The 13,697-nt window shown below is 36.4% G+C and overlaps 1 non-coding gene across 1 annotated transcript; it reads left to right on the top strand.

Annotated features, from left to right (window-relative positions):
• Nucleotides 1-13,184: 13,184 nt before the first annotated feature.
• Nucleotides 13,185-13,290, top strand: LOC128294531 (small nucleolar RNA R71). Its single transcript, XR_008284840.1, has one exon. It is a non-coding gene; the product is annotated as a small nucleolar RNA R71 (small nucleolar RNA).
• The last annotated feature ends 407 nt before the right edge of the window (nt 13,291-13,697 follow it).

The following is a 13,697-nucleotide window of genomic DNA, read 5'->3' as shown; positions in this document are numbered from 1 at the left end:
AAACATCAAAACACATGCATGTCATACATGGGCAAAATTTCAAACATGAACCTTACTTTAAAATTATGGTAGAAATAGGTAAATCGGGTTATGAGGACTTAAAAAATGTAAAGAGCATTAAAAATGGGGCTAGGATGTACTTACAATCAAGCTTGAAAGATGACAAAACCCTAGCTATGGAACCCTTGAGATTTTCGGCAAAGGTGGGAAAGATGGACACAATTTTGACTTATTTTTCCCTTTTTATTCTTTTATTAACCAAATGACAAAAATGCCGTTAAGGCCTTTCTTTCAAATTTTTCCTATTCATGCCCATTTTTGTCCGTAATTATAGAAATTGGGAAAATTGCTATTTAAGGACCTTTAATTAATAATCCATGGTAATTTCATGCTTAAGGCTTCTAGAACTCACATTTTGCAACTTTTGTAATTTAGTCCTAAATGTCAAATTGGACACTTTATCAATGAAATTTCTTCATGAAATTTTCACACAAGCATGCAATCATATCGTAGACCTTCTAATAATCATAAAATAATTATTTCTACTTCAGATTTGTGGTCTCAAAACTACTATTTTTACTAGGCCCTAATTCGAGATGTTACAACTTCTGTTGGAGAAATAACATGTGAAGGATCTGACCGATACCGTCGTAACATAGACACATGAAAAGCATTATGAATGCGATCAAGTTCTAGTGGTAAGGCTAACCGATATGTAACAGGTCCAATTCTTTTTGTAATCTCATATGGCCCAATGAACCGTGGACTTAGTTTTCCTTTACGACCAAACTGGAGAACTTTCTTCGAATGCGATACTTTCAAAAATACTTTGTCACCGACTTGAAATTCTATTTCTTTTCATTTAAGATATACATAGGATTTTTGATGATCATAGGCTGCTTTCAAATTGTCTCGAATTACTTTTACTTTTTCCTCGGTTTCACGGATAAGTCAACTCTGTGTAACTTTTTCTTACTGAGGTCTGTCCAATACCATGGAGTTCTACATTTGCAACCATACAAATACGATGCCATTTTGATACTGGACTAATAACTGCTAGTGTAAGCAAATTCAACTAAAGGTAAATACTTTTCCCAGTTACCTTCAAACTCAAGTATACAACACTGAAGCATATCTTCCAAAATTTGTATAACATGTTCAAATTGACCATCTATCTGTGGATGAAATGTAGTGCTAAAGTGTAACTGAGTACCCAAAGCTTCTAGCAGTTTGCTCTAGAATCGAGATGTAAACCAAGGGTCTCTATTTGAAGTATTGGAGACAGGAACTCCATGCAATCTGACAATCTTAGAGACATATAATTCATCCAATCTATCCAAAGAATAATCTATACGTATCGAAATAAAGTGTGTAGACTTTTTCAACCGATCAAAAATTACCCAAATGGCATCTTTCTTATGGAGACAGGGTAATCCCAATACAAAGTCCATGGTAATTCTTTCCCATTTCTATTCTGGTATAGTAACTGGCTGTAACAATCCCGAAGGCACCTGATGTTCAGCTTTTACTTGTTGACATATCAAACATTTAGATACAAACTCAGAAATATCCCGTTTCATTCCCAACCACCAGTAAATCTTTTTCAAATTATTATACATCTTATTACTACCAAGATAAATAGACATGTTACCATTATGAGCTTCATTCAAAATCTTCTGTACTAGTTCTGAATTTTTCTGTACACGTACTCTGTCTCTAAATAACAAACAACCATCAGTCCTGATCTGAAATTCTAAGTCAGGAGTCGATTAACTGTGTATACGTTTTGCTTGCAACTGACTATAATTTTTTTGAGCTTCAGATATTTGCTACAAAAATGTTGGTCTAGCTTTTAACTCAGCTATGATTGAACCATCATCAGATAATGACAATCGAGTATTCATTACCTGCAAAGTATACAGGGATTTTCTACTCATAGCATCAGCAACTACATTGGCTTTTCCCGAATGGTAGTCAATAACAAGATCATAATCTTTCAGTAATTCATGCCACCTGCGCTGTCTGAAATTCAAATCTTTCTGTGACATAAAGTACTTCAAACTTTTATGATCAGTGAATATGTGACATTTTTCACTAAACAGGTAATGCCCACCAAATTTTTAATGCAAACAGTATGGCTGCCAATTCAAGATCATGTATCGGGTAATTCTTTTTATGTGGTTTTAGCTGTCTTGAAGCATAGGCTATTACTTTACCTTCTTCCATCAAAACTCAGCCTAAACCATTTAATGATGCATCACTGTAAATTACAAATTCCTTACCCGATTTGGGCTGAACTAAAACTGGTGCTTCTGTCAATAAGGTTTTCAATCTGTCAAAACTTTCCTAACATTTATCAGACCACTGAAATTTCACATCTTTTTGCAATAAACGGGTCATTAGAGAAGCTATCATTGAGAACCCTTTTACAAACCTTTGATAATACCTAGCCAATCCCAAAAAACTTCGAACTTCTGACACATTCCTAGGTGGCTTCCAGTTAAAAATAGCTAAAATTTTATTCGGATCCACCCTGACACCTTCAGCAGATACTATATGCCCAAAAAAACCAACTTTCTATAGCCAAAATTCACATTTACTGAATTTGGAATACAATTGTTTCTCATGTAAAGTTTGCAACACTATTCTCAATTGTTCATCATGTTTATTTTCATCTCGGGAGTAACCCAAAATATCATATATAAATACCACCACAAACCTGTCTAAATATGGTCTGAAAATTCTGTTCATCAGATCCATAAACACTGCAAGTGCATTTGTCAAACTGAATGGCATCTCAAGAAACTCATAGTGCGCATATCTGGTTCTGAAAGCTGTCTTGGGTACATCTGAATCTTTTACTTGTAATTGATAATAGTCAAACCGGAGATCAATCTTTGAAAATACAGTGGCACATTTCAACTGGTCAAACAGGTCATCAATACGAGGTAATAGATACTTGTTCTTTATTGTAACTTTGTTGAGCTATCTGTAATCAATGTACAACCTCAACGATCCATCTTTCTTCTTTACAAATAGAACCGACGCACCTCAAGGTGAGAAACTAGGTCAAGCAAAACCTCTGTCAATCAATTCTTGTAACTGTACTTTCAAATCTTTTAATTCAGTAAGATCCATTCTGTAAGGTGCTATAAATATCGGTGTGGTTCCCAGTACAAGATCTATAGAGAACTGCACTTCTCTACTCAGTGGTAAACTAGGTAATTCTTCCGAAAATACATCAGGAAATTCACAAACAACCGGTACTGACTGAATCTTCAACTCAGATACTTTAGTATCCAGTACATATACAAGGTAAGCATCATAACCCTTTCTGACATACTTCTGTGATGATATTGTTAAAATCACATTAGGTATTCCATCCAGTTTATCATATTCAACATGAAGTAATTCACCGCTCTGACATTTAAATACAATATATTTCTACTTACAATTCACCACTGCATCATATTGGGTTAACCAATTTATTCCTAAAATCACATCAAATTCATCAAATGGCAAGAACATCAAGTCAGCCGAAAAATAATAACCTTTTACCATCAATGGATAGTTTTTACAGACTTTATCAACCGTAACACACTGGCCTAGAGGGTTTGAAACTTTAACCACAAATTCAGTGAATTCAACAGGTAAATTTTTAATAGACATTAAGTTTGTGCATATGTATAAATGTGTGGAACTAGGATCAATCAAAGCAGTAAATCAGTATCAAGTAGAGAAAATGTACCAGTAATGACGTGTAGTGCAGGTGCATCTTCGCTAACACGAATAGCATATGTCTTTACCGGTGCTCGTACCTCAGATTTAACTGTTGTGTCTCTTGTAGTACCTAAGCTACCACTGACATTTCTAGGGTGACGAGGTGGTCTATCCCTCAAAATAGGATTACTTAGCTTTGGAGTCAGTTCAACTTTTTTTTCAACCCTTTCCAGACAATCTTTAAGAAAATGACCAAGGGATCCACATCGGTAACGAGCTCCACTTCTAAACCAACATTCTCAATAATGAAATCTATTACAATGTTTACATATTGCACTGCCCACACTAGTTACAGAAGGAGATGAAGATCTCGGGTTAGAGCATTGAGAACCTCATTCTCTTCCAGAATATCTTGTAGAGGTGGTAACACGATCATATTCTTTAATTTCTTAGAAGTAGATGATTGTGATTTACTCATAATTCTTTTACTAGAAACCCGAGCCTCTGTTTCAGCTTGTTTCTTTTCTTTATTCAATTTTTCAGTTTTATGTGCTCGATCAGCTAGTACCACAAATTCCCTCAATTCAAGAATTCCAATCAACAGTTTAATGTCTTCATTTAAACCCTTTTCAAATTATTTGCACATGTCAGCTTCAGATGGAATCCACTCTCTGGCATACTTGCTCAACCGAGAAAATTCTCGTTCATATTCAGATACAGTCATATATCCCTGTTTGAGCTCTAAAAATTATTTCTTTTTCTAATCCAGGAATCTCTAACTAACATACTTCTTTCTGAATTCAGTTTGGAAAAATTCTCAAATAATGTTTTCTTTAGGTACCATCGAAGTTGTGGTATTCTACCAATTATAAGTTGTATCCTTCAATAAAGATACTGCACATTTCAAACATTCAGTGGGCATACAAGGTAATTCATCTAAAATCCAGATGGTATTTTTCAACCAAAATTCAGCCTTTTCTGGATCATCATCTGTGGTAGTTCTAAATTCTTCTTCCCTATGCTTATAGATTTTATCTACCAGAGGTTTACCAGTTCTAACATGTTTAGCACCTTGTGGCATCTCAGGAACCGGTTGAGGAGCAGGTGGGGGAGGTTGTTGTATAGCAGGGTTTGTTCTTAATTACATAGTAAACCATTCATTCATCAATTGAAAGAAGGCATATTTTTCCACCTTACTTCGGCCTTCAGGTATGGGCCTTTCACTGCCAGATAAAGATGCAACTCTTTGAATTGAAGCTGAAGCATTGCTCCCAGCTTCCTCGGATTCAGCTCTAGCTTGGTTAGATGACATTACTATATGAAAAACACATTTAAAATGATCAGGAGACATCACACTATCACAATTTATATAATGGCATGTATTTTTAGACTCCACATATGCTATGTTCAGTCTGAGAATCGACTAAACTGTATCTCTGATACCACTAAATGTAACACCCCTAACCCATGTACGTCGCCAGTACAGGGTTATAGAGTATTACTAAAATTTTTAGAATATTTTTAGATAATTTACAATAATTACTATTCACTTTTTGAAATTATACGTAATGTCCATTAAATGGACCCTTGAGGCCCAATATGAGCTTTAGAATCGAATCGAGACTTAATCGGGAACTCTAAAAATTTTACAATCTATTATGACTACAAATTGATTTCTTTCATTCTTTCTTTGTATGAGATAACTAATAGGATCAATTTGACCTATTTATAAATTAGAAGAAGAGAATAAAACATATTAGAGTTATAGTTTATTTCTACTAGACAAGAGGTTAAGGAATAAGAATCCTAATAAAATTAAACTATAAAAACGTCAACAATTAGTGTTAGTTCAGAAAATAAAGTTTACATAGGGTGTCTGATGGTCGTAAAACTAACTAAAAATTTGACTTTAAGGCAAGCGCACCTATCAAACAGTAGTGTAGTTATGGTGAGACTGGAAATATCGTATCCACGAGGACTAAAAGTACTAGTAATTACTATCTTCTTATTATCTAGCCTAAAATTTAAGAGAATGTTTTATTTAAAACTAATTATCTAATTAACTAAGATTACGACATAGATTAAAGTTGAAAAATACTTTTTGGAAAACCGATGGAGAAGACAATACCCAAGGAAGAATCCTCCTAGACTTCACTTATTACCATTGAGTTAGACGATTTATTCACTTGACTTAATTCACAGAAGTCCCTGATTTATGTTAATATCTCTCTCGATACTAAAAACAACTGAATCTAGGTTGATTAATTGAAATCTCTTTCTAATTAAAACCCCTATTGTCACATTAACTTGATCTATGGATTTCCTTATTAGATTTGACTCTAATCCGACAGATTTATGTCGTCCTATCTCTAGGGTTGCATGCAACTCTACTTAATTATGAATGATCTACTCTTAAACAGGGACTTTTTCTTCACTGAATAAGCACATCAAAAACCTGAATTAATATCCTGGAATATTAAAGTAAGGGTTAAATTCACAATTAAAAATAAGAACAAGTATTTATCATATAACTCAAATAATAATAAGATCCGTCTTAGGTTTTATCTTCCTTGGGTATTTAGGGAGTCTAGTTCATAATAATAATGGAAAACATCTCAAAGTTTGGAAAACAACAGAACATAAAGAAATCCAAAGAACTTCTAGGAAATTGGATGGAAATCTTCAATCTTGATGTAGATCCTGTCTCTGAGGTGATTCTGATGGCTGTCCTTGAGTATTTTCTGCCTTCAACTCTGTGTGTCCCTTTAATCCTCTTCTAGGGTCTTTATATAGGCTTTAGAATGCTTCAAAACCCTCAAAAGTGGTCTTTTCTAAGTAGAATTAGACTTAGGCTCGACAGGGACACAGCCGTGTGCCACGCCCGTGTGCAAGTGCTCAGGCCGTGTGCAATTCTGACTTGGATTAATGTTGACACGGCCATGACACATGGGCATGTGGTCTACCCGTGTGTTACACACAGGTGTGTGAATCACCCGTGTGGAAGTGCCTAGGCAGTGTGAAACTCTGATTTAGGCCCAATTTGTCCGTTTTTGGCCCGTTTCTTGCTCTTTTCACCATCCTAAGCTCTCCTGAGTATAAAACATGAAATTAAAAGGTTAGGAGCATCAAATTCAATGAAACCAAGGAAAAATCATCCATAAATATGGCAATCATGGGGTAAAAATATGTTTATATTATGGTTTATCAAATATCCCCACACTTAAGCATTTACTTGTCCTCGAGCAAAATCCTCAACTCACAATTAAAATAAATCTTTCTCAACTTATAATTCTCATCAATAATGTTTGAAATAATTCACAAGTAATCATTCATTAAGAGTTTAACTAAAAGAACATTAAAGTTTCAAACAATCCAAATTGAGCATTTTAATCATAAAATCATAGGTATCTCCCTTTATCTGAGTAATCATCTTTAATTCTAAATTGACAAAGTTGACATCCTCACTAATGATCCACTCAAATTACTCAAAGTATTTAAGGTTCAATAATTAAGCACTCAATAGTCAAACATGAAAAGTTATTACTATAGGCTTGCATGAAAATCAAAATCTCCACCACTATAATGAAATGATACACAAATCAAAAGGTCTATAACAGGGTTGTAATGGGGCTTGGGTTAAAGGTGTGGCTAAAGGCTGCAAAAGAGGGTTAGAATCAAGATTAATTGAATAAATTACCAGACTTAGAAAAAAATTAAAGCTAATCACTGATTTACAAAAAAAAAGGTGCCAGAATTAACACTAACCAAAACTAATAAAAGGAGCTTTTCTCTCAATATGATAACTTATCCAAGCTCTTTAGAACAATATGTAACTGAATGAATATAAATATACGTTTTTTTATAAGAACAAGAATGCACAATACATATTAAGAAATAATTCAGCAACTGGAATGAACGAACATAATTAGGTAACTAATCAAATCAAATCTCGATAAAAAAGGGAGTCAATAAAAAGGAAAAATTCTTAATGAATCAAAAAGGGTTAAGTTGTGGGTTAATATTAAGGGGAAAATCAAGAATTAATAGTTAAGGCCCAAAAGGGTTCACTAGGGGTCAATTATATAGGTAGGCTTTTTATGGGGTAAATGGGTTAAACCTAATTGCCTTTATCATTTTAGTATATCAAATCAAAGGTGTGGTCTCGACATGTATAATCATGCAAGTTCTAGAATAACAAATCAATGTTGACACACTCATAACCAATAAAATTAGTGAGAAAGAAAGATATATGCTCTAAAAGGCTCAAAATCTCACGAAATTTATGGGTATTTGATGTCAATCCTGCAAATTCAAACTTCAAGATAATACCTCAATTCAGGGAAACAACCTAGCAATTTCAATTCTCAAAAGTCAACTTATCATGCTTGATCCTCTAGTATCTTAAAGTTTAAACAATCAATGCACAGTTACCTATGAATTAATTCAAAATATATCAATAAAAATCATAAACCAATCAAAATTTACTCTAGTAATGATATGGGAAAATTATTTGAGAACAAGACAAAAATTCAGGGATTTTTCTGATAATCATATAAATAACCTCCCACACTTAAGATTACATTGTCCTCAATGTACAAAGATGGTTAATAACAATATAAGCATAATATCAGAATAGAGGAAGAGAAGAAAAACTGCCCTGAAATTTTGGATGAAATCCTTGGAATGGCGAAAGCTAGAACTGTAGATAATGCTAATGAAAGGCATGATTCTAAGTTACTAGTAAGAAAATAAATACAGCTGTGGAAGAGAATAAAGGCTTCACTCGATAATAATCATAAAGAAAAAAAATTGGTCAAAATATAAAACATAAGTTTTCAAAAAGAAAAATAAAAAAAAAACAAAATAAAATTGAAATAAAATAAAAATAAAAAATAGTAAAATAAAGGGACTCAAAGGTCCTCATCATCAGATGCCTCGTGGGTCGACAGTGCCGAAGGAGAGATGTGGAGGTGGTGGCAAATCTGTCGAAGAGTGGCATCGATGCTGTCGAACCGCTCAAAGCACTACTACTCAAAGCGAGTGAATCGCTCGGATAAATCTGTCAAACTGACAGCAGGAGCTTGGTGACTCGGTGGTGGTGGTGGTGGGGGTGGGTCCTCGTGAGGGGAAGGGACATCATTAGTAATGTCCTTTGGCTCATCCTAGTCATCAGACTGAATAAGTCTATACTGAGGGCGGTTGAATCCACAACGTCACACTATCATCCTCATGTGGATCATGCTAGATATTCCTTGAGAAGACATCTGGCCTACTAGTGTGAGTGTCGATGACATCTTTAGAGTGTCGAAGAGGCCGAAGTGTCGAGTGAGGTGAGTTACATAGGGGCCAAGGAATTTAGGGCCCTTCCTATGGCGGTCCGTCTGGTGGTGAAAAGCAAGTGCAAAAAAATACGCCGAATCAAATACATGGCCAGTTGCCATGCTCCATAGGAAGTAAGCATCGGTGGTGCTAATGACACCGGTGCTCTCTCTCCTCCCAGTCAAGGTATGAGCTAGGATGACATGGATATAACGTAGTGCTAAAGGAAGAGAAGCCGCCTTTCAACGACTTGCATCATAGGGAACCGTACTCACTGTAAGGTTGGTCCAACAGCAAGAGGACGAGTAGTGTAGGTGACGATGAAGCTGTCAAAAATTCACGGAAGCCATGAACTCCTCCGTGTAGAGGCCCAACGTAGCTCCAAACTCTGGTACATTCATGTGCCTAACTAGTCCACCAAGTCTAAAAATGATAGTACTAGGCTCATCATGTGTATTCATCACATGCTGTAGATGTAAATACTGCAAAACTCCAAGGTTAGCTCTGAATAGGTGGGCTCGATAATTTTAAAAAACCAATCCCACGGGGCAGTATCGAGATGGAATCGAATAAGGTGAGCAAGGTGGACTTGCACCAAAGTGGCCCAATCAATACAACGTCCCACTCCTAATGGTCGTATTTGAAGAATTTGAAATAGATTGTCCTGTGGGCCTGACGAGAATCGAAGTAGAGGGTGACGAGCTTCGGTTGAGGAGATGAGGATGTTTCGCAAGGACCCTTTCGCTTTTTCGAAGCGGGGACTGTAGCCTTTTTACCTCGTGTGTTTGTCATTGTGTTCCTAAAAATAACAAAAGTTAGATAGCACCAAATATTTAATCAAAAGACAAAGGAAAAAAGAAAAAGCATTAATAGAAATAGAAATATATCCTAACACTAATTAAAGCAAACACTAGAATAATAGGGAAATAGAAATAACATTAAGGAAGGAAAAGAAAATCATGACAAACATCCAACTAAACGAACGGATGCAATTATAAGAGAATAGAAATACTAAATAAAAATAATAAAGTAGGCTAAAAAATAAAGAACAAAAAATGAAACAGTCAGAAAAACAAAAGAGACAAAAGAATAATTAGAATAATAATAACAAATATGATGATAACTACTAATGAAGACTACTACTAAAAATAAATAAATAAAGAAAAATTTCCTAAGATTAAAATGGACTAACAAATAACAAATAACCAAAAATAAAGAAATAAAATAGAGGTAAGGGTAAAAGGGGGAACCACGATAGTGGTCGGTGGTACGGTAGGCAGTGGATGTTGTTGGTGTGAACGGGAAAGGGCACGGGTATGGTGAGGGAGGCCGTGCGGCACGCTGTGGGGTTAGGTTGTGGGTGTGATGAGGGGTTGAAAAGAAAAAGAAAATGAAAGGAAGAGATGGGAAAGGAGGAAAAGAAAAGAAAAGAAAAGAAGAAGAGGGAGAGCTAAGGGTGGCCGGACGGTGGGGAAGGGGACTGTGGCGGCTAGGGTTTGGAGGGAAAAAATTTGAGAAGAAGAAGAAAGTGTTAGGGGTGGGGGGTTTAAAAAAGGGCACAATCATGTTAAGGCCCCGTGTTGGGCCGTACGGCCGTGTCACACGCCCGTGTGGATCAAGTTCTACCCGTGTTTGTCGCGAGGATTTAATGTCCATTCATCACATAGCCTAGAGACACACCCGTGTGTCCAGGCCGTGTGGTTCACACGACCGTGTCGCATAGTCTTGTTCTTTGTTGTTCGCTTCTCCCACGCCCATGTGGTCTCCCGCTACTTGTGTGTCAGAACACACGACCGTGTGCCTTGCCTGTGTACCTTTCTTACTTGTTAAAAAAATTAAAAAATTTTGCTCCAGTTTTCACACGGCTTAAGACACGCCCATGTGTCCCGGCCGTGTGCTTCACACAGCCCTATCGCACAACCGTGTGGGTCAAATTTATGACCATGTGGCTTGATACTTGGGGATTTTTAGCCCTGTTTTCACACGGCCAAGGACACGCCCGTGTGTCCAGGCCATGTGGGTCACTATTCTTACATAAAAACACGAAAAATGGCTAAAATAAACTAGTTAGTGGTGTTAGTGCTCAGGTTGCCTCCTGAGAAGCACTTATTTAGAGTCTAAGCTCGACTTACCCCTTATTCGCATGCTTACGACGGATCATGGAGTCGAGCTTCCTCTTTCTCACTATCAATTCTATTATCCACATAAAGTATAAGTTGAGTACTATTTACCTTAAAAGTGCCGAATTGATGATGATTTACCTCGACTGTACCTTATGGGAAGACATTCATTACCGTGAAAGGAGTCGCTCCATTAGTATTTGAAGTAGTAATGCGGGGGTTCTTTTCATCTAAAAATACTTTATCCCCAATCTTAAATTCCTTTGTTTCATCCCTATGCTCATCATGGCGTCATTTTGATTCATCGTGTGCTTTTGGTTTCTCCTTGACACGTATTTTCCATTTATCTAGTTCATCGATTTGTAGTCTTCGTTCCTCATGACTCGTTCTATTTTTGTCACATGGACTAGAATGTGTCTCCATCATGTTCTTCCTAGGGGTTTCCTGAAAAGGAGTTTGAGCCCTAATGTTATTTATATAAATAGATCTTGTATAACCATCTTGCTTACTAGATAATTTAATCAAATCACAAGCTTGGAGAGTAATCGTGTCATCTCCTATAAGAAGTATTAGTTCTCCTGTGCCAACGTCAATGATAGTTCTAGCAGTTGCTAAAAAGGGCCTTCCTAAAATTAGAGGTATGCCACTATCCTTATCCATGTCTAGAACAAAAAAGTCGATTGGGAATATAAATTTATCAATTTTGACAAGCACATCTTCAATAATACCCCTAGGAAATCTAATTGTTTTATCTACCAATTGAATGCTCATCCTAGTTTGTTTAGGTTTCCCAAGGCCTAGTTGTTTAAACATTTTATATGGCATTACATTAATACTCACCCCTAGATTAGCTAACGCATTATTTATAGTTAAACTACCAATTAAGCAAGGAATCGTAAAACTCCCTGGATCTTTCAGTTTGTTGGGTAGCTTACTTTGTAGAATAGCTGAGCAAACTGCGTTTAATTCCACGTGCGATGCCTCATCTAACTTTCGTTTATTAGCCAATAGCTCATTTAAAAATTTCACTGCGTTTGGCATCTATGAAAGAGCTTCAATAAACGGTAAGTTAATATGCAACTTTTTTAATAATTTAAGGAATTTATCGAATTGTTTGTCCATGTGGTCTTTCCTTGTCGCTTTAGGGTATGGTACACGAGGTTTATACCCCTTGCTTACCGGTTTTTATGTAACATTGCTTACATCAACCTTACCTTTATCTTCCATATTGTCTTGCCTCAGTTTTGATTCAACTTCAACTAATCCTTCATCATTGAGCACAGTAATAGCATGAAGTTGCTCCCTTGGGTTAGTTTCAGTGTTACTTGGTAGGCTACCTTGTGGTCGTTCAGAAATCAACTTAAAAAGCTGTCCTATTTGAGTTTCAAGCCTTTGGATCGACGCTTGTTGATTCTTACGTACTGTTTCGGTATTCTGGAAACGAGTTTCTGACATTGAGATGAATTTTTTGTGAGCATCTCTTCAAGGTTCGATTTCTTCTCTTGTTGGTAAGGTGGTTGTTGAAAGCCTGGGGGATGTTGTGGCCTTTTATTTCCTTGACCACCCCACGAGAAATTGGGATGGTTCCTCTAACCTGCATTATAAGTGTTACTATACGAGTTATTTTGAGGTCTAGAATTACTACCCATATAATGGACTTGTTCCTCCTCGGTGCTAGGGTTGAAGGATAGATAATCTGTATTGTGTACTCCTTGTCCATTTGAATCACACCTCATCACTGGATGTACCTAAGTAGAACCATACAAGCCATCAATCTTTTTATTTAAAAGTTCTACCTGGTTGGATAGCATAGTGACCGCGTCGAGGTTGAAAACACCGGCTGCTTTTATCGGCTTTGTTATAATAACTTGCCACTGATAGTTATTCAGTGACATCTCTTTGATAAATTTCTAAGCCTCTTCAGGTGTTTTGTTATTTAAAGTTCCACCGGCGGCTGCGTCGATCAGTTGCCTTGTTGACGGGTTCACACCGTTGTAAAAAGTCTGAACCTACAACCATAGAGGTAACCCATGGTGAGGGCACCTTCGCAATAAGTCCTTGTATCTCTCCCATGCATCATAAAGAGTTTCTAAATCCATTTGCACAAAAGAAGAGATATCATTCTCAGTTTAGCCATTTTAGCCGGCAGAAAATATTTAAGTAAAAAATTTTCGGACATTTGTTCTCAGGTGGTGATTGATCCTCGTGGTAACGAGTTCAACCACTGTTTAGCCTTATTCCTTAATGAAAAGGGAAATAACCGAAGGCGAATGGCATCGTCAGAAACGCCATTGATCTTAAAGGTGTCGTAGAATTCCAGAAAATTCGCCAAATGAGTGTTTGGATCCTCGTCCTGCAAACCGTCAAACTGAATAAACTGTTATATCATTTGATCGTGTTAGGTTTCAGTTCAAAATTATTTGCAGCAAAGCAGGTCTAACTATACTCGATCTAGTTCCTGTTAAAGTAGGTTTAGTATAATTATACATAGTATGAGGAGCAGGATTTTGATCTACTGGATTTGCAGCAACCATAGGA

This window comes from Gossypium arboreum, chromosome 6 (genome assembly GCF_025698485.1).
Source record: "Gossypium arboreum isolate Shixiya-1 chromosome 6, ASM2569848v2, whole genome shotgun sequence".
NCBI classification, from domain to species: domain Eukaryota; kingdom Viridiplantae; phylum Streptophyta; class Magnoliopsida; order Malvales; family Malvaceae; genus Gossypium; species Gossypium arboreum.
Note: the sequence above shows the minus strand (reverse complement) of the source record. Positions and strands in the feature narration are given on the sequence as shown.